The sequence below is a fragment of the Eubalaena glacialis genome, chromosome 18 (genome assembly GCF_028564815.1).
Source record: "Eubalaena glacialis isolate mEubGla1 chromosome 18, mEubGla1.1.hap2.+ XY, whole genome shotgun sequence".
Taxonomy (NCBI): Eukaryota; Metazoa; Chordata; class Mammalia; order Artiodactyla; family Balaenidae; genus Eubalaena; species Eubalaena glacialis.
This window is the reverse complement of record NC_083733.1, coordinates 16888437-16912080: the sequence shown is the minus strand read 5'-3', so window position 1 is coordinate 16912080 and position 23644 is coordinate 16888437.

Here is a 23644-nt window from a genome sequence, read left to right as displayed (position 1 = left end):
GTTGTGGCAAGTGGGGGCCACTCTTCATCGCGGTGCGCGGGCCTCTCATTATCGCGGCCTCTCTTGTTGCGGAGCACGGGCTCCAGACGCGCAGGCTCAGTAATTGTGGCTCACGGGCCTAGTTGCTCCGCGGCATATGGGATCTTCCCAGACCAGGGCTCGAACCCGTGTCCCCTGCATTGGCAGGCAGATTCTCAACCACTGCGCCACCAGGGAAGCCCAGGTCTGTATCTTTGATACACACATTTCCTACTGTTTCCTGGGGTTCCTTTGGAAGGTATGCTGTAAAATAATAGAAAGTGAGTTCCTTAAGAGGGCTTGAGTGCTTTTAAAAGAACAAGACAAGAAAATGGGATTGCTTGAGGGCTCACCATTGAACTGAAAACTATAACAAAATTGGTTTGGTAGAAATGTACCAGTTCCTATATCTACATCTGGTTTTCAAAACCTTTGAATATGTTTTATCTTTATGTATGTAGATGTGTATGTGTACATGTGCGTGTGCGTGTGTGTGTGTATACGTGTTAATTGTTGATGATGGATGTTTGTTTAGCTAACAGATCCAGTGAGCAAAGTTCTCTTTATGGTCAGAGAAGATACAGAAAAAACAGAGGCTATAACACAAGTTAATTTATACCTTATCTGTTGTGCCTGGTCCAATATCAGTATTTCCAGAGAGGGATGCTGGAGTGTCAGTCAGTCACAAGAAATTCCCAACCTTAGTATAAGTAGTTTATACTCATTACTCATCCCCAATGTCTTTGATTAACTGATAGTGACAGAAGTATTGGGATTACTTTGGAGCATTATAAAAGACACTACTCATGTCCAGTCTTTTCAGTATTATCCTGTTCATTAAATATGGCATTCATTCCTTCTTCTCTCCTAACGTTCTTCCTTTTGTATTGGAAGTTTGAGGTAGCTTTCTCTTGACTGTAAGATGCCCTGCCCCATACCTATAGAGTACACTATTTATCAAAATGCCCCTGAATGTATCTGTTTACATGTTGTTTTCAGTGTGGGTAGTTGAGGGGAAGTTTTCATCCTAGTGAATGTGACCATGAGTGCCCACCTTATAGCTGGTAACCCGTAATTCAAATAAGTCCTCTGACCCATAAGGAAAGTTGCAGGAGAAAGCACTCATGGAAGTAACTGGGTTTTTTTCCCCGCTGTGCTAGAGAGAGATGGATATTCAGTAGCTTAACTTCTAGAGCAGTGGTTCATAATTTAGTTGGGGTCAAGGATTCCTTTGAGATTCTGATGAAAGTTATGCATGTGTGTGTGCGTCCACACACACACACATACACACACTCAAGTTTTGCAAAGTATTTCAGAGGAAATGATCCTATTAAGGTTTATGCATACAGGTTAAGACCCCCTCATCTTGAGAACCTATGCACAGAACATTCTGCATCCTGATACAAAAATCCATTTTTTGAAAATACAAAATTCAGTGGCTATAATAGATCTTGTGTCTCTTGTACTTTACCCTCTTCCAATCCTACTTCTGTTTCTTTCTCTGATAAATCTCTCTTCAATTCCTAATCAACTATGCTTTTCTCTATCTGTTTTCCACACGCCTTGGTTCCTGTAGGAGACTTGACAAATTAGATGGTGGTGCTTAGAGGAAATGGGCTTTAGGATGGTTACATAATTTTGGTAGCAGTCACTGTGCAGTGTGCCAAAAATGTAGTGATCCCAGTTTCATTTTGTCAGTATCAAAATGCAAAGAAAGAACAGAGGGAAGATGTGATGGTGATATTTTATGGGCATACAAGTTTTGATATAAAACAAAAAATATTGATGTTTTATCAAAAATGTTTAATATTTGATGTCACCTGAATTATGGGCCAGGAAAATGAAGCACTTTGTTTTCAAGGGTGTTTAACAGGAGCTTTTAATTTTAGAAGTGGAGGTGTGATTACCTATAGTTGGTCTTTAAGTTATTTAATTCTGTGCCACATTTTAAGTAGACTCTGTAGAAACCAATGAAAATGAAAACCAATGAAGTGTCCATTTCAACATACACCTTTAGAATTAAGCAAGTTAAATCAGTGGAAATCAATAGAATGTTAGGAGAACCAAGAAAACTACCTGACAGGAGAGCAGTGAAGTAGTGAATTAACTTTTCATACCAGAATCAGTATATTTCCACTGTAGTCCTGGGCTGCAGGCTCACTTGGGTAAGTTCATCTACATGCGATTTCTTGATTTTTAACAATTTGAGGCCATTGTTTTTGTAAAACTGTTGTGTGATACCATCTGCTATAGTGCTAGAGTAGGAGCAGATCTTGCTTTTTTGAATGTAGTCTCAGGCCTGAGACCCAGGAATGTATGAAACTTCCTTAAATGTAAAGATTCTAGCTCTCGCTTGCTTTCCTGAGAAATGCTTGGTAGAGTTTCTCTGTTGAGATTTTGGTCAATGACTGTAATAGGTGATTATGACTCAGTGCATTGAATTTTGTACATTGTTTTGATAGGATTTATAGTATCTACTCTCTAAACAATTGTTCACATTTTAGGTTAATGAAACTCTATATGCATTGAACAGAGGACTAAGGGTCCACCCACTCCTATTTAATACTAATTCTAGTCCACTAAGAAAAGAAATGACAGGAAATAAAGATGATGTATAACATGATGGATTTAGGCTACATAGGGTAATTTGACAATTGTTAAAATTGCATCAGCATATCAGTGGTTATCATATACTTCTCTTTCTGGAAGTCTTGAAATCATAACCATGGTTTTTCACTTGTCTGGGATTGTTTAAATGTGGCCCTGCCAAAATTCCGTAGAATCCTTTAGTAAACTGTTCTGAGAATAATCTATTTTAGAGAGTTGAAAATTGATCAAACCATTAAAGTGTTCTGAGTTACAGATGTTGATTTCTAGGTTGCCTGTGTACATTTTAAAAAGCACATTTTATATTGTTTATCTTGTGCTTATATGAGTTCTTTGCAAGCAATTTTATGTTTACAAAAGGTACTATAAGAGGAGCAGGCCCAAGCCCTACCTGAAAGTGCAGTGTCATTCATGCCTTTTATTGTTTTTGTAGTATTGATGGACATTTTATTGTATTTTTCTACAATTAAAAATCTCACATGTACAGACTTGGTACAGAGTACAAAACTGGACTTAATCAGACCAAATGAGGAGCTGTGACATAGGAAATAGGAAAACTTCCCTGATTGTGTTGAGAAAAGTAAAGATATTTAGATTTTTGCAAACTTCCTAATTAAGATACAAAGTCATCTTTTTTACCCTCTACTCAGAATTCTGTGTAGAAGATGGCCTTCTATATTATATATAAAATAGATAAACAACAAGGACCTACTGTATAGCACAGGGAACTATAGTCAATATCTTGTAATAACATAGAATGGAAAAGAATCTGAAAAATAAATATATATAAATATATATTATATATTAATATATAATATATAAATAAACTGAATTACTGCTGTAATGGAAACTAACATAACATTGTAAATCAACTATACTTCAATTGAAAACAAAAAGATGACTCTTTATTAGGCATCCACCAGTAATACATTAAATTGGTAGATGAACTAGTGACATGGAAATGGGAAAATTGAGACCTGGTTATTTTATGCTATAGAGGATGTTAGACCAAACCTTCTTAAAATATTTTTTCATTGCGTATTAACTACCACATTTATTGATAATTGCCAATACTCAGTTATTTTTGGCCTAAAAAGTGGCAATTTTGTCTTTCCACCTAATTCTGTTAGATGTGTTTTGCAAGCTATAAATGCTGTAGGTTGTCCATTTTAAAATGGAGATAACAATTATTCTTGCCTCATAAACTTGTTCTGAAGATTAGATGAGATAATACATGCAAGTTGCTTAGTGCAGTTCCTAGTAGAGTAAGTGCTCATGATCTCTTGCTATTATCACTATTGTTAAGATGTTAAAAAAAAAAAAAAGCCAGTGTATTTAATTAAATTAAAAATAATTACCAAATTAAGAAATGTTTTCCCTTTGTTGGCTTGAAATATATCATCTACTGAATAGTGAATGAAATGTGGTCTCAGTAAGACTGTCTGTACTTTGGTGTAGAGACCATTACCTAATTTAGCTGTCTATCCTTAATGCTTTGAAAATGTCTTTTACCTAGTAAGTGCTGGTATACATTGAATTGAATTGCATTGAACTGAGTTTCTTTTAAGTTACAGAGCAATTTCTAATTCCACCTTATTTTTTTTGAGACCTCATTACAAAACATATAAATAAATTAGGCATAGGAGTGTATTTCAAGATACTTGCAAGAAGTGGTCATGGTAAGAAAATCTCATAAGATAGTAACTATGTTATCATTAGATGTGCTGAAACACATAAAATAGGCAGATGGGTTCCTTGGGGGCAAAGGGACAGAAGGGGAATATTTGGCTGCTGATCAGACCTGTACCAAGACAGTGCAAGAATCATGCTGAGGATGACCTGTAGTTAGTCTGGAACAGCTGCTGCTTCCATTCCGACTCTTGTCAGAGAAGAAAAGGCTGCCTCATAGAAAGGGGCTGTGCATCCCCAACTTTTAAAGAACCACATCTGGTTTTTGTTAAAGTAGTGTATTCTCTTGGACTCCTAGTATTGACAGAAATTATTTTTCGCCATCTTATATGGTATTTTGTTTAAATTTGGACAAACATTAAATTAGACATTAGTTTCCTGTGTGTATAGCTTTTATACAGCTATAAAACTAAACTCAATTTACAGATTACTATATAAATTTACTATAAAAACCATTAAAGTTTAAATTAACAACATTAACTTAATGTTCTTTGGGATGTTTTTGCAAAACTAAAGGACTGATGGTGGATTTAATCATAGAAAAATATATTTTTCTCTGTAATATTTTACTTATTAAGTTGATTCTTTGGATTTTGAGCCTGATGGGATTATCATTTTAATAATTGTCACTATCATGGTTATTTTTTTCTCTTACGTACTGATTTCATTTAAAGACACTTATCCATCATTTTGATGGGCCAGTCCATTTGTTAGTGCTGCTCAAAATACAATACTGAAAAAATTTTAAATGTGCTTTAATGAAAAATTCTTCACTATTCTGCATTTCTTGAAGATGACTTGTTAAGTTCTTGTGTATAAATATAGGAGCCTCACTATTAATTAATTAATTAATTTTTTATTTTTAATTTTTTAATAAAATTAGTTATTTGTTAATTTATTTATTTTTGGCTGCATTGGGTCTTTGTTGCTGCACACGAGCTTTCTTTAGTTGCTGTGTGTGGGGGCTACTCTTCGTTGTGGTGCGCGGGCTTCTCATTGGGGTGGCTTCTCTTGTTGCTGAGCACGGGCTCTAGAGCGTAGGCTCAGTAGTTGTGGCGCACGGGCTTAGTTGCTCCGCGGCATGTGGGATCTTCCCGGACCAGGGCTCGAACCCGTGTCCCCTGCCTTGGCAGGCGGATTCTTAACCACTGCGCCACCAGGGAAGCCCCCTCACTATTAATTTAAAATGGGAATATGATAGTGGGACTGTGTGTGGTGTTCCAAAGGTTCTTTGGAATTTGGCTTGCTTCTATTAGTGTGTGCCATATGATGATTCAGGTTTCTCACCACTCTCCTCCATTCCACTTTCCATGAAACTTTTGTTCCGGGAATGTCCCGTGAAGTCATTTGGCAAGAAGGTATCATTATATATTAACTTGGCCTTTGCTTTTTTCTCATTAGATGCTAACTATTAAAGGAGCACATTAATCTCCTACACTGTCATTTTCATGATGACACACCAAAAGCTCAATTTATTAAATAACTTAAGAATCTGCATCTTATTCTTTGAATATGGCTCTCAGTTGATAATTATCACTGCAAGAGAGAAATTTTGTCTTGATAGTGTAAAGAATTCCACATGAATATCATGTTAGACATCGCACAATAATTTCATGTTTGGATTTTTCAATTTTGTAAAACTTCACTGTAGCCCATGAATATGTTGTTTGAATGAATGCATTGAAGGACAGGGATAAAGATAATTGAAACAGAAGGAAGTCTCCCTGTTAAATGGATGTATCTGCTACCCTGACCATATGTAGAGCTGATTTTTTCAAAGAAAAGCATGAAAGTATTTGTTACAAAAGGTATTTTATAAATCGAGGTAAAATTTCAAATTATTTAGTTCAGTGCAAGAAACTTCAATGGCTGAACCCTACTAAATTTGTCAATTGATACCTTATACTTATTTTATTGCTAATTTTAGTTGTTTCCTAAGCTTTTCATAATCACCTTAATCTGGTAGTAAATTTTTACTCTGTGGCATTAATTTGTCTTGACAACAAACTCTGTGTGTGTGTGTGAAACATAATTTCATTTGAAGGAGCCATCAGAAGTGTCAGAAAACCTGAAGGCCAGTGCTAGCTCTGCCACTTACTAACTCAGCAATCTTTGAAAAGTCAGGATGTCTCAGCCTCAATTTCCTTATCTAATACTACTTGATCTGCCTCATCAGGAGGTTAGTTGTGAGGAAGTAGTGTAAGTTTATTGCACTTTGAAAGGGTAAATCTTATGCTTATACTTGTTGTTACTACATTAAATAGAGATCCCCCCAAGTGCAAATCAAATGGGTTTAAAATCTTATGTATTTGCAGTTGTTAAGATTCTCCAATTCTTTCACTTCTTTTAGACATTTCCACCCATTATTCCATCCTTCAATTGCATCATTTAAAAAGTTATTATAGATCAGATCTCAGACTGCAGGCTGAGTCCTGTCCACCACCTGTGTTTGTAAATAAAGCTTTATTAGAACACACCCATGTTCACTGTTTTACGTATTTTCTATGACTGTTTTTTCACTGCAATGGCAGTTGAATAGTTGTGGAAGAGACTGTATGGCCTGCAAAACCTAATATATTTACTATGTGGCTTTCTACAGAAAAATGTTGGTACCCCCTTATACATATCACTAAAATCCAGGGCCAGTTATAATCCAGTCCTTTCTGGAACCTAAGTCTTTGATAGATGATGTAATTTTGCTTAAGATCCATACTCTCCTGTAAGGAAGTAAGTGGGCCTGAGTATATCCTCTTAGTAAGCAGCAGCCTCACCCCCCCTTTCTGATCCATGAGTTCAAAGTTGTGGATGTCTTGAGATCTTGTTTCTTTTCTTGCCCCTTTCAATGGCTTGATTCTTTGAAAGGATAGTCTCAGTTGAATGATGTTGCTGAAAATTTCGGTTAGAAATCTAGGCACGTTTAAAATCCAGTTTATTACCAGGGCATAACAGTGTATGCAGGCTGATGTCTCACAGATTTTTAAGTTCAAATGGCACAATGAATAACGTAAATTACCAACCCAGCAAAGAGATAATGGGGAAAGATAGAGTAGATAAGTTCACATTTTAAATGCACTTATTTTTACCATTTCTAGATTTTCATATGTTTAAGTTTTTAGACTTGTTATGCTATATTCATGTGAATTTGGAAATACCTAGCGGGAGAGATGGGGGATTTGGCAGTCTCTACAAGTTTACTTTCTACTACTTTAGAAAAGTCAGAGGTGTCTCATTTAACATAAAGAATTTTAGAGCTGAAATAGACCTCCGAGATCAGCATTTCCCAACCTCTTTTAACCCATGGACCATTTTCATAGTAATTTATAGTCTTTTCAACCCTTTTAGGAATTTTTAAAATCAGTCCATCATTTTTGTGTGATATATTATGAAGAGGTAATTTTAAGTGAGAACTATTTTATCTTAGATTAGTACAGTGTTAAGGATTATATTATACATTTTATTTTGACACCATTATTAATGATGGCATATGTAAGCAAATTTTGCCTTTTTTCGTTTAGTGAGTGGTAAGTACTTTCTCAGTTCACGAAGAAGAAATTATGAAAGGAAAAAATGAATTGTCATAAAAAATTGAAAATGACATTGTTTTCATATGTAGTTTTGGAATTGAAATGTAGATTAACATAAAAGAGGCAAAAATTGTTTTCATGATCTGATATTTGAAATTCTTAGATTTTATGTTATAAAAATTTATTTCTGTCTTACAATTTTTGTATTTGTGCTTGTAAGTGGAGACCAGGGAGGTTCAGAGTTTCCCTCCCCCAAAGAAACCATGTTGACTGAAAAGTCCAGTGAAAAATCAAATTAGTTATAATTGTGTGTGTATGTATGTGTATTTCATTTTAACACTTTTCAGGTACCAGACATATACTAATATGCTATATAAGAATTTTGAACAGAAATATATCCTATGAACCTCTTGAGGCAATTAGGCACAATTATTAATATTTTAATCTCATAAATCTTCATTTCAAATGCCTCTCCCCCCCCTTTTTTTTTTTACTTTTGATATTAACCAAAGGTCCATGATGATTATGCTTTAAGCTCCATATGACCAAGAAGAAGGTAACTTAAGCCTGAGCCATGGGCAAGGACCGTGGTAGTTGTCTCAGGGTCTGGGTTCAGAGCACACTCATCACTACTGACCTCATGCTCACTCCACATATACTTGGAGGCTCTCGATCCATCCAATTTAAAAGGAAAGGGTATTTCAATGATTATTTCATGAAGGAATGAAAACAGTTGTTACTGAAAAAGGCCTTGTGGTCACTGCTGCTCATTTTCCATACAAGGAAACTGGAACCAAGTGAAGTGAAATGCTATTTCTAGGTCCACACAGTAGCCTAATGGCGGAGCCAGGGCTAGAACACAGGACTCCTAACTCTTAGTGCACCATTCATATGTTTTGACAGAACCATCTAGCATCTTGCCACCTGAATGTGTGTGATTAAATAATGGTCCTGTACCCTTCACAAAGCAAGTGAAGTTGGCCTCATTCTGGTTTTTAACTGGTGGCTCACCAGTTAATTTACCCCAAAACATGTATTATGTTCTTTTTGTTCTAACGCTGTTATTCAGCAGAGGTAGCCCATCCAGTTATTTCTTGGGTGTCTCTTTTGAGGATGTTGATTCTTAATGTGTCTTCCTTTATGATATACCAGTATTCTAATGGTAATTATTTGTAAGTCCAGTCACAGCAAATACCTATTCCATAGAAATCACTTTGTAAAAAAGGGTACTGAACCTGAACTGATGAATCATTTACTGGAAGCAAGTCATTGGCTGAATGAATTTATAAAGACAAAAAATTTGGAGGGTACTTTAGTGCAGTAGATTTTCAGCATAAACAAAATTTCCCCAAAACAATATGGAATAATTTGTTTATATCATTGCTACAAATTCAGACTGAAGATTAAGTGGAGTCTGTTGTAGCATGGGATCTCTATTGGTCCGTCCAGTAGAATCCCATTCAAGGTATGTGTCCATTTGTAAAATTGATTTGGTCATGATTGTTTTTCCTACAGATTATGGTGAAAGGATTCTTGGTTGTCTTCAACTGATTGATTGTTGATTGCTCAATCATTCAGCATATAGTTCTTGATTTGTAGTTCCTCCTCTCCACTGTTAAATTTATCATATTATCACCCAGTTTAAGACTATACTGTCATTTTGTTGGAGGTTATTTTAAACCAATCTATTATTACCATTAGGAGTGGAAGGTTTTCTGTTTGTAAGGTAATATGTTTAGTGTCTAGCCTATGGTGAAGATGAAGGGCTAACATATGAGAGGATGCAGAAGATCAGAAAGCATTTAGAGGGACTTCCCTAGTGGCACAGTGGTTAAGAACCTGCCTGCCAATGCAGGGGACACAGGTTCGAGCCCTGGTTCGTGAAGATCCCATATGCCGCGGAGCAACTAAGCCCGTGCGCCACAACTACTGAGCCCGCATACGTAGAGCTCGTGCTCTGCAACAAGAGAAGCCACCGCAATGAGAAGCCTGCGCACCGCGACGAAGAGTAGCCCCCGCTCACCGCAACTAGAGAAAGCTTGTGCACAGAAATTAAGACCCAACGCAGCCAAAATAAACAAATAAAAATAAATATATTTATAAAAAGAAAGCATTTAGAAATTTAGTCTGGTTGAAGTATGTATCTTTATGAAATGGGAGTATACTCTGGGTCTCTGTATTTAGAGGTTCATATTTTTCAAGCAACATTTTAGGATTAGAAGGAAAACGAGGTCTTAACTAACTGATTAATCAGCAATTACTCTACTGTTTAGTATTTCTTCTACTCATCACTGCTGCCAGCATTCATTCTTGATGGAGTCACTTGCACCTGTGCACCTTCCTAACAAGGTACCTCTCTGGCAGATTTTTGAGAAATATTCTGACCACTTTTAAACCTTATCCAATAAAAACTGTATTTATCAGTACCAACATTCAAGACATTCAAGATTGCAGTTAATAAAATAGTCTCTGTGCCGTTTTGCCAATTGTTTAATCCTCTACGATCAATTGTTATAATGATTATATTTTGGAAAACTAAATTTTCTGACCTCGGCATAGCGATATCTTGGAAGAAAACCATTTGTTATAAGACTTTTTTTGTAAAATCCTAATTAAAGAGTTATGCTCTTGGGTTATGTTGTGAGCCAAGTATGTCTGCACTCCACGTGGGGGTAGCTGGACTAGATGGCAGGTGGTATCGCCTGACTTCCACATCCCTTTAAGACTTGATAACACTAAGCTCTTCAAGCAAGCTATGTTCTTATGGGAACATTAAAGCACATCTTTTAAAAATATTATGTGAAGTCCTGTAACTTTACCTGTTTGCCACGAGTAAGAGTCACGAAGTTCTAAGTGGGAAATTGGGCTAGGAGTAAAGTCTTATTTACGTCGAACTTTATAGGTGACTCCCCACCGTGATTCGCAATGCCATGCTGAACTTACTATAAAAATTAGGCACCTTAGAATAATATTTCCTATTCTTTGATTCCCAGATGGAGTAGGTAGGGAAGGATGCAAGTGTGTGTGTGTGTGTGTGTGTGTGTGTGTGTGGTGGGGGTGGGGTGCTTGGGAGGGAGGGGAATATAAATTGTAAGATTATGCTTCTTTTCTTGCCTTTTGACTATCTCAGTGAGAGACACCAATGGCAGATTACTCACATGGCTAAGTCGTAAAATCATAGGTTTTTAATATCTGGACTACTGAGTACAGACATAACATTTAAATAAAAATAATGCAGAGTGTTTATCTTCACCAAATCTTCTCTGTCCCACAGAGGATGAGAGCTGTCTCTTTAATAATGCAAAGGAGTAGTAAATTTCAAGCTGAGGATGGGCAGTAACAAGGAGAGTGATCTCCACGCTGCCCTGATGTCAGTGGAGTGCCTTAGGAGAACACCTTATTAGTTGTAACAGGCTGGTTAGCGCCGGGTCACCTCCCTGCCTCCATCTTCCCCAGCAGGGTCACCCATCTCTGGACTATATTTGGGAGGAAAGAAGTGAGGGGGAGGGGAAGAAATATCGTTAGAGCCTCTCTCATCTCCCCAGCGTTGAGAGCTGTTTATTTTTATTTGTTGTCCAACTGTGTGATTCTCCTTCTCCCTTCCCAATCTCTCTTTCCCTCGCTGCCCATTCTTCTCCTCTTGTCATATGTCTGCATACATTCTCTGTGTTAAGGCAAAAACACAGTTAATGGTTTTTTTCTCATCATTGTTTCATTTTTAGAAATCACCTGAAATAAATGTAGTTTATAAATCTGTATTTAAATGAATATTTACTGTGTTGAAAACATTAACCAGAAGAAGAACCCAGCGTAGCAAAGCTTCCAATTAACATGACCAACCAAAAAAAAAAAAAAAAAAAAGTGAGGGACTATAGATATGCATTTATATACCTTTTACTGTCTTAAAAAATGGAGGTCAGTATATTTTGTAAATCAATCACATTTTAGAGTTGCACTTAATACATTTTCACAAAAGAAAAAGATTATCCTCTTTTTAAAAATGTATTTTTGTGCCGTCTTTGATTTTTCTTTTCTATGATAGCTATCAACATCAACCCTTTCTCCTCCCTAGCCCCCATCCTCCAGCCCCCATCCTCCATCCAAAAATGAATGCAAAGAAATACTATTAGGCTGTCTGGTTATGTATTTTTTATGAGGCCATACAAGATGCTGCCTGACCCCTTGCAGCTCATGTTATAAGCACACTGAAGATGCTTTTCATTTGGGTTTTGCTTTTCAGCCTGGATGACCTCTATTAAATAAAAAAAAGGAGGTGGGGCTGGGGGGGAAGGCCTAATATGTGACCCCAGGGACTAGTCGCTTCAAGGATTACATTTAATTCATATGATAATATTGAAATATAACGTTCCTGGGTCTCATGTTTTGGTTATTTTTCTATTTATTTCAGGAACTCATTGATGAGTCTTGTCATAGATGTTTTTCATCAATTTTGGGTAGAAACTGTAAGTTGTGAATTAGGGTCAGATTCTTAAAATTACCTTTTTCCCCTGCTTTTAGGATTCAGGCCACAAATATAAAACATCTCTCTTTTCATAGTTTCTCTGAGAGATACAGAAAAATTAATTTTTTCTGATGTGTCTGCCAAGAGTTCTGTTTCAAATAAAGAAAATTTTTATTTTGGCATTTCCTTAACTATCCTCAACAAGATCCCCAAATTCTTTATTAGTGTGAATGCTAACACCTTTTAAACTCCCTCGTTTCCTTCCTCCCTCCCTGTCTCTCTCCCTTCCTTCCTTCCTTCCCCTGCAAAGTCAGTTGTACATATACAATGGTATTCTCTCATGTGTACGTGTCATGATCTAGATAATGACCCACATTTGGGTCCTTGTCCCATGATGTGTGTGTGTGTATATATATGCTGTAATACATATTTTACTTTGCTTTTATAATTATCCTGCTTTTTATAATGCCCCTAATTAGTTACTGAATGCTCGGTTGCCTAAATTTTAAGAGACATAACTTGACCATGCATCATTTTTTTTCTTTTTACAGTGAAACGTTCATGCTATTTAAATTTAGGATTAATGTTCAAAACCAATTTGCAAAAGCCTCCCTCTGGCCAGTTTTTAGAATTATATTTCTATTTTAAGTTTCTCACAATATTGGATGCCCCTTTGTCTTTGCTAGTTGAAATGAACAGGTTGAGAAATGGAATTAAACTATACGCCGTTTGTTGTATTTAGAAAATGTTTTTATTCCTTTCACTTAACACACTAGCACTTAATGTCTTTGAATCAGCTGCTGTTCATCAGTACTGCAGAGGTTCACTTGTCGTGGAAGGCAGGTTCCTTGGAGGGACAGTAACATTTCACTGGAGCTAATAAAGTCAATTAGGATAATATTATACAGTAGGCCACTAGAAAATCAGGTGCATTTTGCACGAATCATTCTATGTTTTTAATTCATACCAATTTAACACTTCATAAGGAATATTTAAAAGCAGCTATTATTATTAGTTACATCAGCTTGCATATATATATGTATATATACACACACACACACATGTATATATTTAAATGCTATTTTCCTTTTTCTTTTTTTCCCCTTAGTTGTTGCAAGAAAACAAAAGCAAGAAAATTTGTGTACATGTTCACACATTTTCATTGCCACAAAAGTACTGATGAAAACTGATCAAAGCTTGGAAATTCATTGCAGTTGCTGAAACCCCTTCTCAAGCCAGTCCCTTATTACCTAGGTATTGGTACAAATGTGATTCAGCAAATAAAACCCCTAGCTGCCTGGCCCCCTCTGCATTCAGAGAGCAGCAAAGTGGATCCGCGATGGGGTTTTCACGACGACTCATAATTTTCCTACATTTGTTTGCATCACAATCTTAACATTTCTGACATCTGGGTTACTGGTGAAAATGTACATATGTCTCTGTGTATACATAGAGTATGTATATTTTTGTCTTGGTTAGTCACTGTATGTGAGAGGGATGTTTTAAAAACAGAGACTCCAGGTTCTCCTTTGTAAAGCATTAAGCTGTGACCCTCCCCTCCTCTCTTCCCTCCCCCTGTAGCCCTGGACTTCATGATGCCTTCTTGACTGCTAGCTGAACATGGAGTTGTCTTTTTATTTATTTTTTTTATAAACCCAGTCACAACACAGAAAGAGGAGGAGGAGGGGGAGAGAGAGAGAGGGAGAGAGAGAGAGAGAGAGAGAGAGAGAGAGAGAGAGAGAGAGAGAGAGAGAGAGTAAAAACCCTGAAGGATGGTTCTCAAAAATTCTAAAGGAACCACAGGGAATTCCTTTTAAGAGCAACAGAAAGCAAGCTAGCTGAGGTAAGGCAGATGTGGACAGCCTTTCTTTTCTTCTCTTTTCTTTCTTTCCCTCTCTCTGTCTCTTTCTGTGTATGTCTCTCTCCGTTTCCTCTCTCTCTCCTCATATTCTGTCTCTTTCCCTTTACATTCATATTTCTCTCTCTCTCTCCCTCCCTCTTCCTCCCTCTCTCTCCCCCTCTCCTTCTCAAGAGCTGTTTCTTTATGGATCTGGGAGGGTAGGTGGGTGGGGAAGCTACCTAACTTCTTCCCTGCTTAAGCAATCTGAGAATGGAACTCATGTGAATATGCAAATAGGACTGCCTGGGCCGCATTGCTGACACGTGTATGTGTTGTATCCTTCTCCCCACCTCCCTGTCTTAGCGTCTGATCTTCAACAGATTGCTGTTGTTTCTTGTGATCACCAGCACAGCGTGCTGGAAAGAGAGATGGGGGGAGAGGTGAGGATTGGAGGGAGTGTTGTGGGACTGGAAGGCAGGAAATCAGACATGATTGCTGTGACTTTTTTATATTAATGTGTGGCTTTTTTTCTAGCTCATTTGCATGTCAAAGTGGCGGAGGTGTGAGGGCAGAGATTAGTATGGAGATGACATAATGATGCAATGAATTAAATGTGATCACTTCTCAGAGCGGGGGTGAGGTGGGGGGGAGCAGTGAGGTGGGGAGTGGGGTAGTCAGCAAGACAGAAGGAGTGAGAGAACAAGAGGGGAGTGCTGCTTCTGATCTTCACCACACAGTTGATTGATGTCACCAGTGAACAGAATGCATCTTTTTATTGTGATGGTGGTGATGTGGTGGTGGTGGTGATGCTGATTGCCATGATTACACTTATCGTTAGTGTGAAATTTGAATTTTAAGTGGTCAGTGCTGGAGCTCCAGTGCACGTGATTGTTTGGTCCATCACTGCAAAGCCTTTACTGTCAAAATTTAACTCTGCTCCACGTTTGCTTTTATTTAAAAAGGAGAATGCAACATACAGGAAAGAGATGACTAATTTGTGATGTTACACACTGGGCTGGGATACCAAGGGTTTTCATGTTTCTTTAGTACTATTTTGTGTATGCAAAAAAAAAAAAAAAAGGCAAAATTAAAAACATTTTTATTATTACCAAAAAAAAAAAAATTTTACGTATCGGCAGGGTGGCAAGGGTTTCAACCGTTGACAATCAAGAAAATGCAATTTCATCTCTGGCATTCAGCGTTATCTCCCTTTAATAACAAAACCAAACCAGACTGATTACGGAACAAAGCAAATTCTCAGGCGGCTAGTTGCAGGTCTGAATGCAGGAGTAAAAACTGAACATTTCCCCCCCCCCTGCTTTTGGCTATTTTGTATGCAACACCTGTAAATGTGCACGAGGTAGTTGTAAAAGGATTCTTGGGGGAGGAGAGGGGAGGTTTTAATTTAAAGTCTCTGATAATTAAAAGAAGAAAAATAATATAAACACAAACTAGAAAGGGTTTTAGACTTCGTCGATTTTTTTGTAGTAGAAGTCAAATTCATTCTGTCTGCCAGTAAGTTTTTCTCTGATTAGTCTTGTCTATCGCTTCTTTGGGAGGATGAACTTCCTGCAGTATAGACAAATCAGTATAGAAATTTAGAACTAATTGTTATATGTGCAATAACCCTGATGCTATAAATGAGCACTTAAGAATCCAAAGAACATCACTAACATTAATTTATTGAAAAAGAAAATCCAAAGCAACTCCATTAGTTTTTCCCTGTTATTGTTAAGGACTTTAAATGGATTTCCTAATTGGATAATTTTATTCACAAGAATAATACACAAATGGAAAACGAGCCCTCCCTCTTGGGGTGGAGGGGGTTGGTCTGCAGAAGGAGGAAGAGTCATTGTAAGAGCAACTTGTAGGAGACCTGCTCGGGTAGTGCCCTGAAGAGGAAGGTGCAGGATTCAGAGAAAAGCACCCACGTGTGAGAACTAGCAGACAAACTACGGTGGGGGCAAAGGGTGCTTTAAGCATGTTCAAGCAACACGGTGGATAAATCCCTTTGCCTCCTTTTTGTTATTTAAAACAGTGTCCATCATTGTTGCCCCTCTTTGGTCATGGGTGTTCCAAATTCATTCTATCCCAAGTTTTCCTAAGACGGAGCATCACATCTTTGCCCTCTTTTACTCGCTCTCATCTGCATCTTTGGCATTTTCTGTCTACCAAGTTCATCTTCTTGGAGTGGCACGCGGGCTTGCATGATGTCTCTTCCCTTTTCCAGATGAAGGCAGCTCTGCTTACCGTAAGCTGGATCTCACGAATGCTGTGCATGGCTACTGTTCATAGCAAAGCATCTTGTGTTCTATTCTTACACCCTTTGCCTGCCAAATACTGGGAAGGGAATCAAGACAGAGAAAAGTTCTTGAGCGCTGGTCTGGAGTGGCTTTCCTCTACACACATCAACACCTGTATCCTCATTCTCCATCTGTCCCCAGGTAGTACCGTGGCCTCTTCTACATCCTGCTTTCTCCTTGCCTTAGTCTTCTAGGCCAATAAAGAAGAAAGGCAGGGATGAGGATTGTTCCTATTGATCTGCCCAAGGGGATCATTAGGCATCCATATCAATGTACAAATCAGTGGGCCTGTGTTACTAGCTTGGGCAGTCATTGCCAATTTGTTCCTATTAGATGGTGGAGCCTGGAGGTGTTTGATGAGCAGATTGGGTCTTTATCTCAGCACTAGAGAGTTTGCAGGCTTGCTGCCAGACAGCACAGGTTTACAGGATTTTTTGGTAGGGGGGACAGGGATGCTTATGGGTATTGTCTTTCAGCCTGAAATCTGTCTGCACCCTAACTAGACCTCCGAGGTAGACCCCTCCCCACCCTCACCGAATCGTCTCTAGTTACAATTAGCCCCCACTTTGCCTCCTTCAGCCCTGACATCTCCTCGGATAGCTGCCCACAGGAATATCTTCTTGAGTATTCTTTTGTAATCCTTTTCGGGACCGGCGTCATTGGAATGTAGACACTTTTTCTTTACCTTCTTCCAGCTCCTTTGCTACAAGAAGCAGTGTATTAGCTGTTGAGCAGGTGACACTTTGAGCTGCTGTTTTCTCTGTAGTTCAATTAGAGAAAGTAAAAGTTAAAGGTCCAGGTAATTTTGTTTGGGGAATTCTATTTACCTTTTCTCTTTGAATTGAAATCTAGAAGGAAATGTGTTCTCATTGCCATCTTTGTAATTAAAAAAAAAAAAAAAAGAAATCTTTAAAAACCATCTTTGTCTCTAGTATTGGGCTTTGAAAGAGCAACAACTCTGGTAAAAGCCAAGTTGTCTTGTATGCATGTAGATTTGAAAAATAAAAATTATGTTTCCGTTGGGGAAGGGGAGGGGAACAGGATAATGAATGAATAAGCACAATTTATGCCGTTTTACTGCTGCAAGGATGACATTTCCTCTTCATTATTTTGTGAAAACCTCAATTTTAAACCTGGTTTTACTCATTCCTGACGTGAGCATTATTCAGTATAAATATCTGTCCATTGCCAGACCATGGTGATGCTCTCAGTGACATTTCTGCTTTATAGCTTTCAGTGGGGGGAGGAAGAGAGGGAGGGAAGGTGGGCTGATTCAGATGGGGAGGGAGGGGACCGGGGCAGCATCCACTTCCTGGGAGTTCTGTTTTTATCCTGCCCTTGAGTTTGTTACGTGTGAATAATAAACTGTTACTCAGAGCTGGGGCTGGGGGAGGTGGGTACAGTAGCACAACCTGAGTTGTGTACTTAGCACTTCTGTCCTTGAAAATTTGTTCATCATTCCAAAAGTTTTTTTTTTTTTTTTTTGTAATATAAGCTTTCATATTTTGAGTGTTGAAAATAAGATGGAACTCTGTTTACACTAGATACCAATTTGCAAGTGGTTTTGGCCTGTTTTTACTTAGCTAACATACTTTAGGTAACTATTTAAAAAGAAAAACCTGCATTTTACTTTAGAAGACTTTAAACTTAGTGATTATTACTGTTTATTAGCTTATATTTACATTTTCTCATCTACATATTTATCTATTTATTTTTTGTTCCTTCCCAATCCTGTTCCAATGCATCTACTCTAAGAAGCACTCATTTCGATCCATTTGACAAGAGCCTCCTTTTTTTGGTTGTGGAGTAGCTCACAGAACTTCACAGAAATACATCTGTGTGGGGTTGATATGATTTTTGGGAGTTAAACCATCTTAATTTATCATAAACCAGACAGCCAGTCAGCTTTCATCTTTACAGTGCATGTGTAGAAATCAATTTGGAGTGGACTCAGAGGAATGTTTTAAGAGTTTGTTTTGCAAATATTTATAAACCATTTTCTCTGGAGCAGAGTCTATTTTAGTATGGTCACCATACTATTAAGAACAGAGCTTATTTTGAGGAAGATGCTGCCAAAATCTGTTGTTTGTTTTATCGTGAGGGTTGGGAGTTCAAATTTGTTTTGCCACTGACATACTGTCAAAGCCAGAGATATCTGTGCATAAGCTGGTTATTTTATTCATCCTCAGGATCCACCCCTCTCCATTTTTTTGAGCCCTATGAGAACTTTCAAACGAGTGAAACAAACAACCCAGGTGCTCACTTTGAGTTTCTGCCTGAAGGACAGAAAGTGGACCTTTTTGCATTTCTCTTTAGTAGAGCAAGGAAACCCATCATTTTCTCATCACATTAAGGGCTTATTACTTAGGGATGTTGATAGTATGCTGCAACTTTATAGAAACTTTTAATCAGTGAGAGTCTGATTCTTTAGCCAGGACATTTATAGTTTCCAATTCACCTAGCCCGGGCACCAGGGACGTTACTTTGACTTCTCTTGTAGTGATAGAAAACATTTTCATTCCATAACACACTGTTTATCTATCCATATATCTCCCTGGTTTTTCTTGTTTTATTTAGTGTGGCTTCCTATATGCCATTTCTCCATGAAACAATTGATACATTCTCAGCGTGCTGTGTGAGTAGAAAAAAACTCCTAGATTAATGGTCAGTGTCTCACACACGCACATTTGTGTTGTGATACTACGGAGGAGCTGCGAATTACTGACAAGATCTAGAATAATTCCTAATGCTGTCGAAGGCTTCATTTTCTCCTCGGCATGATGGATGAGGCATAAGAAGTGCTTTCTGAGATCATTATGTGCATCATTCTGTTAAGTGTTATTAAAGTCCGTCTGTCTTAGGCAGCAGAAACAAATATCTTTGCCCTTATTTTGCTTGCATTTTTAAAGATGGGTAACTGCAGATCCCTTTCTTCCTAATGTGAGCTTTTTTGGAAATCATCTGACTACTAATTTGTGCCATAAAATTATTAAGAATTGTATTTTTCTTTCTACTTAAAATTTGATAATATTAATCCGTAAACAAATTCTGTTTATTTCTAAACCTTTAATTCACAATAAATGCTTTAGAATTGCATTTTATTAAAAAAAAAAAATAGGAGATACGGGAAGTACCAGAATCTGGGGTGTGGGTTTCAGTCTGTAACTTCAAAAAGATTTAATAGTCTTTTATTTTCTGGGCTCCAATTACTTTAAATAGCACTGACTATTTGTTACCTTGAATTGATTGTGCAAGAAACAGGATAAATTTGAATCTGACAGATATTTCATAGAATTCCTCCCTTACAGGCAGAGGTATTCAGAGCTGACAATGCAAAGACATGTAAATGGGAATGAAAACCTAGCTCTAACACTTGGCCAGGGAAAGTTTGTTTTTATAAGCTGTGCATTTGGAGGGCAAATTTCCCCTAGTCAATTCGGAGTACTTGCTGTTTTTGGAAGGGGGTGGGTGAATGGGGGCTATTTTCAAAGTGAAAGTAGCTTGCCCTGCTCAATAGGGAGACCAGGTAAATTACAGACAGCTCATATTATATCTCAAGCAATTTCACCCAAACAGAAAAATTTACATTAAAGGTTTGTAACTTTCCTTTAAGTCACAGATTTTTCTGTGATAATAAAATACAGTCTGTTTTATGGAACATTTGCATTATTACCCAGTACCCCTACCACCATCACCTTTTTTTGTTATTGTTGTCATTACTGTTTTTTTTTTAACAGTGTAGTAGAGCATGCTTAGACCCCTGGAAGGCTTATCAAAAGTAAATGAAATAAAAAGAAGTAGATCATCACACTTCCTTTTAAAACACTACTTCCCCTTTTCAGAGATTCAGTGAGATCTAGAAAGGCTCACTTTTGTACTTTTGATAGAATTATATAAGTTTGATGCACAGCTGGGATAAGCTAAGCCATCTACAGCACAGCAAATTTTTGAACATTTAATTTTATATTTGAATAATTCTCCAGATCAGGCTATAATCATGAATGTCATATAAAAAGAAATTTTTTAATAAATTACATTATTTCACAGATGTGCAAATACTTCTGAGAAAAAAATTACATTGATCAGTTTTTAATACCCCCCTGTCTCACCCTTCAGTCAAAGGGAAAAATAGCTTTTTCCCCATCTTTGTCTTCAGAAAGGTGCTAGATTGTAAACATCTGAAGGAAATGAAAGGGGGTTGGCCAGTCCACCCCAAACTCTTTCCAGATTTTCAATCCTTTCAGCAGCAGCCTTCAGTTTTCAGAAAAGAGGGAGGGTCTAGGGGAAAAAAAGAAAGGAGATGTCTCTGTTTATTATTAAAATTTAAAGTGAAAAGCATTACTATATCTGGCTAATTTTGAATCTACTAATTTAGAGGGCTTGAACAACAAGAGGCAAAATTTACACAACGTATGTGCTGCGGTGATTGGGAAGATAAGGCGTTTGCAGCTAATTAAGACCTAATTCTGGAAAAAGGACAATAAGCAACAGATGGCTGTCATTTCTTTTACAGCCTCTGAAACAATAGCATGTGGATATTTAATTCAAAAACTATTCACACACAATTATTTTTACTTAGGCAGAAAGAGGATTATTCTTTGTATAGTGTTTCTGAAGTGTAGTCTGTGTATTCCAGTTTAAATAAAGGCATTTCAGAATTTCTGTGTTTTGAAAATATTGGAATATTTCCGGAAGCAACAGTTGAAGTCATGAACCATGGTCATTTTGGGAACATCACCTGTGGTTGGAAACATCACTGTTACTCAGGGCAGACTGAACAAGTGCTTTTGAATACAAAACAAACAATTGAATTAAGAGTCTTGACTCTGTTGATTTTTCCATGTTTCTTTTGTTAACGGCTCTGACTGAGTAACATTGCATGACCTCCGTACCCATACAATATTTAGATATTTGATATGTTGTCATAAAGATATTCTGAAGTGGAAAAAATTGCATTAGTGTTTGGCTCATGGATAATGATTTGGTTAAGCTGCAGTTTTTCAGGACTTCTTTACTGACCCAACATAAGTATTCTATTTTTTTCTTTTAACTAAAGCACTGAGGATAATATACAAAAATAAAACAAGGTGTTGTATTCAGATCAGTAGGTATTAAATCACAATTGCCTCTTTGTCTTTCAGAAACCATACATACCAGATGCACTATGAGAAAAATAATCTAAAATGTTGGGTTTATTTTCAATATGCAAGTAGTATAGAAATATGCAAGCTCTGATTGCAGTGTGCTGGAAACTACTCCACAAAAATGTGTAACGAAAGCTGTTACTATAAGTGCGGTTCATGTATTGGAACAGCTGTGACAGCCTGATACAGTTTAACACTTGTTCAATTATAAGAAAAAGAAATTCAGAAGGGAACTTGATTTAGATAAGAATTTTAAATAAATCCTTGAAATTTCCCAAGTAACTTCATCTTCCAGTCAAAATTGCACCTTTTCCCTACTTTGTCCTCTTATCTTGCCCTATATTTAGTGTCCAACTCAGTTCTAGAGACCTGGGAAGTAACAGCTGCCCTTGACTGGACCACCTTTTCCTTCCAAATTCTGCTCATATTTTATGTTTTTGAGTGTCTGGGTTACAGTGATTTGCAAATTATTTCAGGTGTCTGCTCTTTTATATTCACTTAGGAAATTGCAAAGAAATCATCTAGTAGCTGGCCACACTTTTCATTACATCCATTTCTTTTTTCATTTTCAAGTGATTTTATTGTGCTTTTACAGCGTATACATTTTAGTGCATATAAGAAAGGCTGACACTGATATTGATACCAAACCTGTAGTTCTGGGAATTTGTGCACATGTCACTCTTTTCCTTTTGTTTAGCAAATGCTTGATTGATGTGTGTGCAATGTGTGTAATTGTATGTTTATATCATATATGTGTTTTACATATATGTGTGTATATATGTACACACATATACGTAGTCTAATGTGCTATAGTGTTTGTGCTTCATCTAAACTCTTTCCTGGAGTAACTAAATACATAAGGAACATATGTTCCCACATGTAAAATTTCTTTTGTTTAGCTTAACTTTTTATTTTCTAAGCTGAGTTGTCTCTACGGTTTGTTATGTGTGTAAAGGTTTAATTTGTTAATACTGCGTATTTTGAGAATGACATATTAATAGTGTTTGCTTGATGTCCTCAAAAGTCAGCATCTTCATATTATTTTGAAATTGCCCTCCTCCAAAACAAAAATATTACATAAAACAAAACCAAACTTTAACAGAAATTACTTAGTATTTTTAATCTCAAAGATGATTATTTTCTAATCTTGACTAAAAATAAAAATCACAGGCATTTTCAAAAGAATTCTCAAACCCCCAGTGTTTATGACCAAGGCCTGCTGGTAGACAGCGGGTAGAAGTATGTGTTTCTACCAAGGGGACAAAGGATCCTTAAAACTCTGTTTACAGAGTTGCTTGTCTCAGCTTCAACATTTCTTTTAACTTTACATTGTTGACATCTTCAAAAGTGGATGGGAGAAACAAAATACTGAACTTTTTCGAGTGGTTTTTTTGGGACACTTAGTGTCTAAGAAGCTGACAGAAGGGTCTGTGCATTAAGACTCAGGCTGGAGAGGGGAGAAATGGCAAAAGCTAGCTCTTTTCATTCTATAGTGGTTGGTATGGGCAATTTAAAGCAGGATCCTGGAATTTCCAGACCCCGGCTCTATCTTCTAAGTCATTTCTGTACCTGGAATAAAATATTGCTGTAGAAATTATTGACATAATAGTCCCCATGAGGACTCATAGCCATCAAAGTGAAATCTCACAATAAATTCAGAGGCCACCTGGAGAACCACTGTTAAAGAGCTTTTTAGAGAAGAAAAAAAAAACTTTAAAAGCTTAATTCTTCTTAAATATAAGTTCACTGATCATGTTTCTGTACCACTTTCCTAGAGTTTAGTTCTTTACTTTGTTAAATAATCCTTTAAAGCTCTTTTGACAGCAAAAATGCTGTGTTTTGTATAGATGACATCACTAGCCCAACTCCAGCCACGTTGAAAGCCAAGGGGTTACTAGGCAATAAACCTCGGTCAGGATTTCTGCGTGTCTCAGGGCATAAAAGCCTTAAAACGTGAGGTGGGTCTTAGTGATCTGTGGGACAAACATTCCTACTATAATACCAGAAGCATTATTGATCAGTTTGGGGGGAACATTTTTTTAAAAGCTAATTAGTCT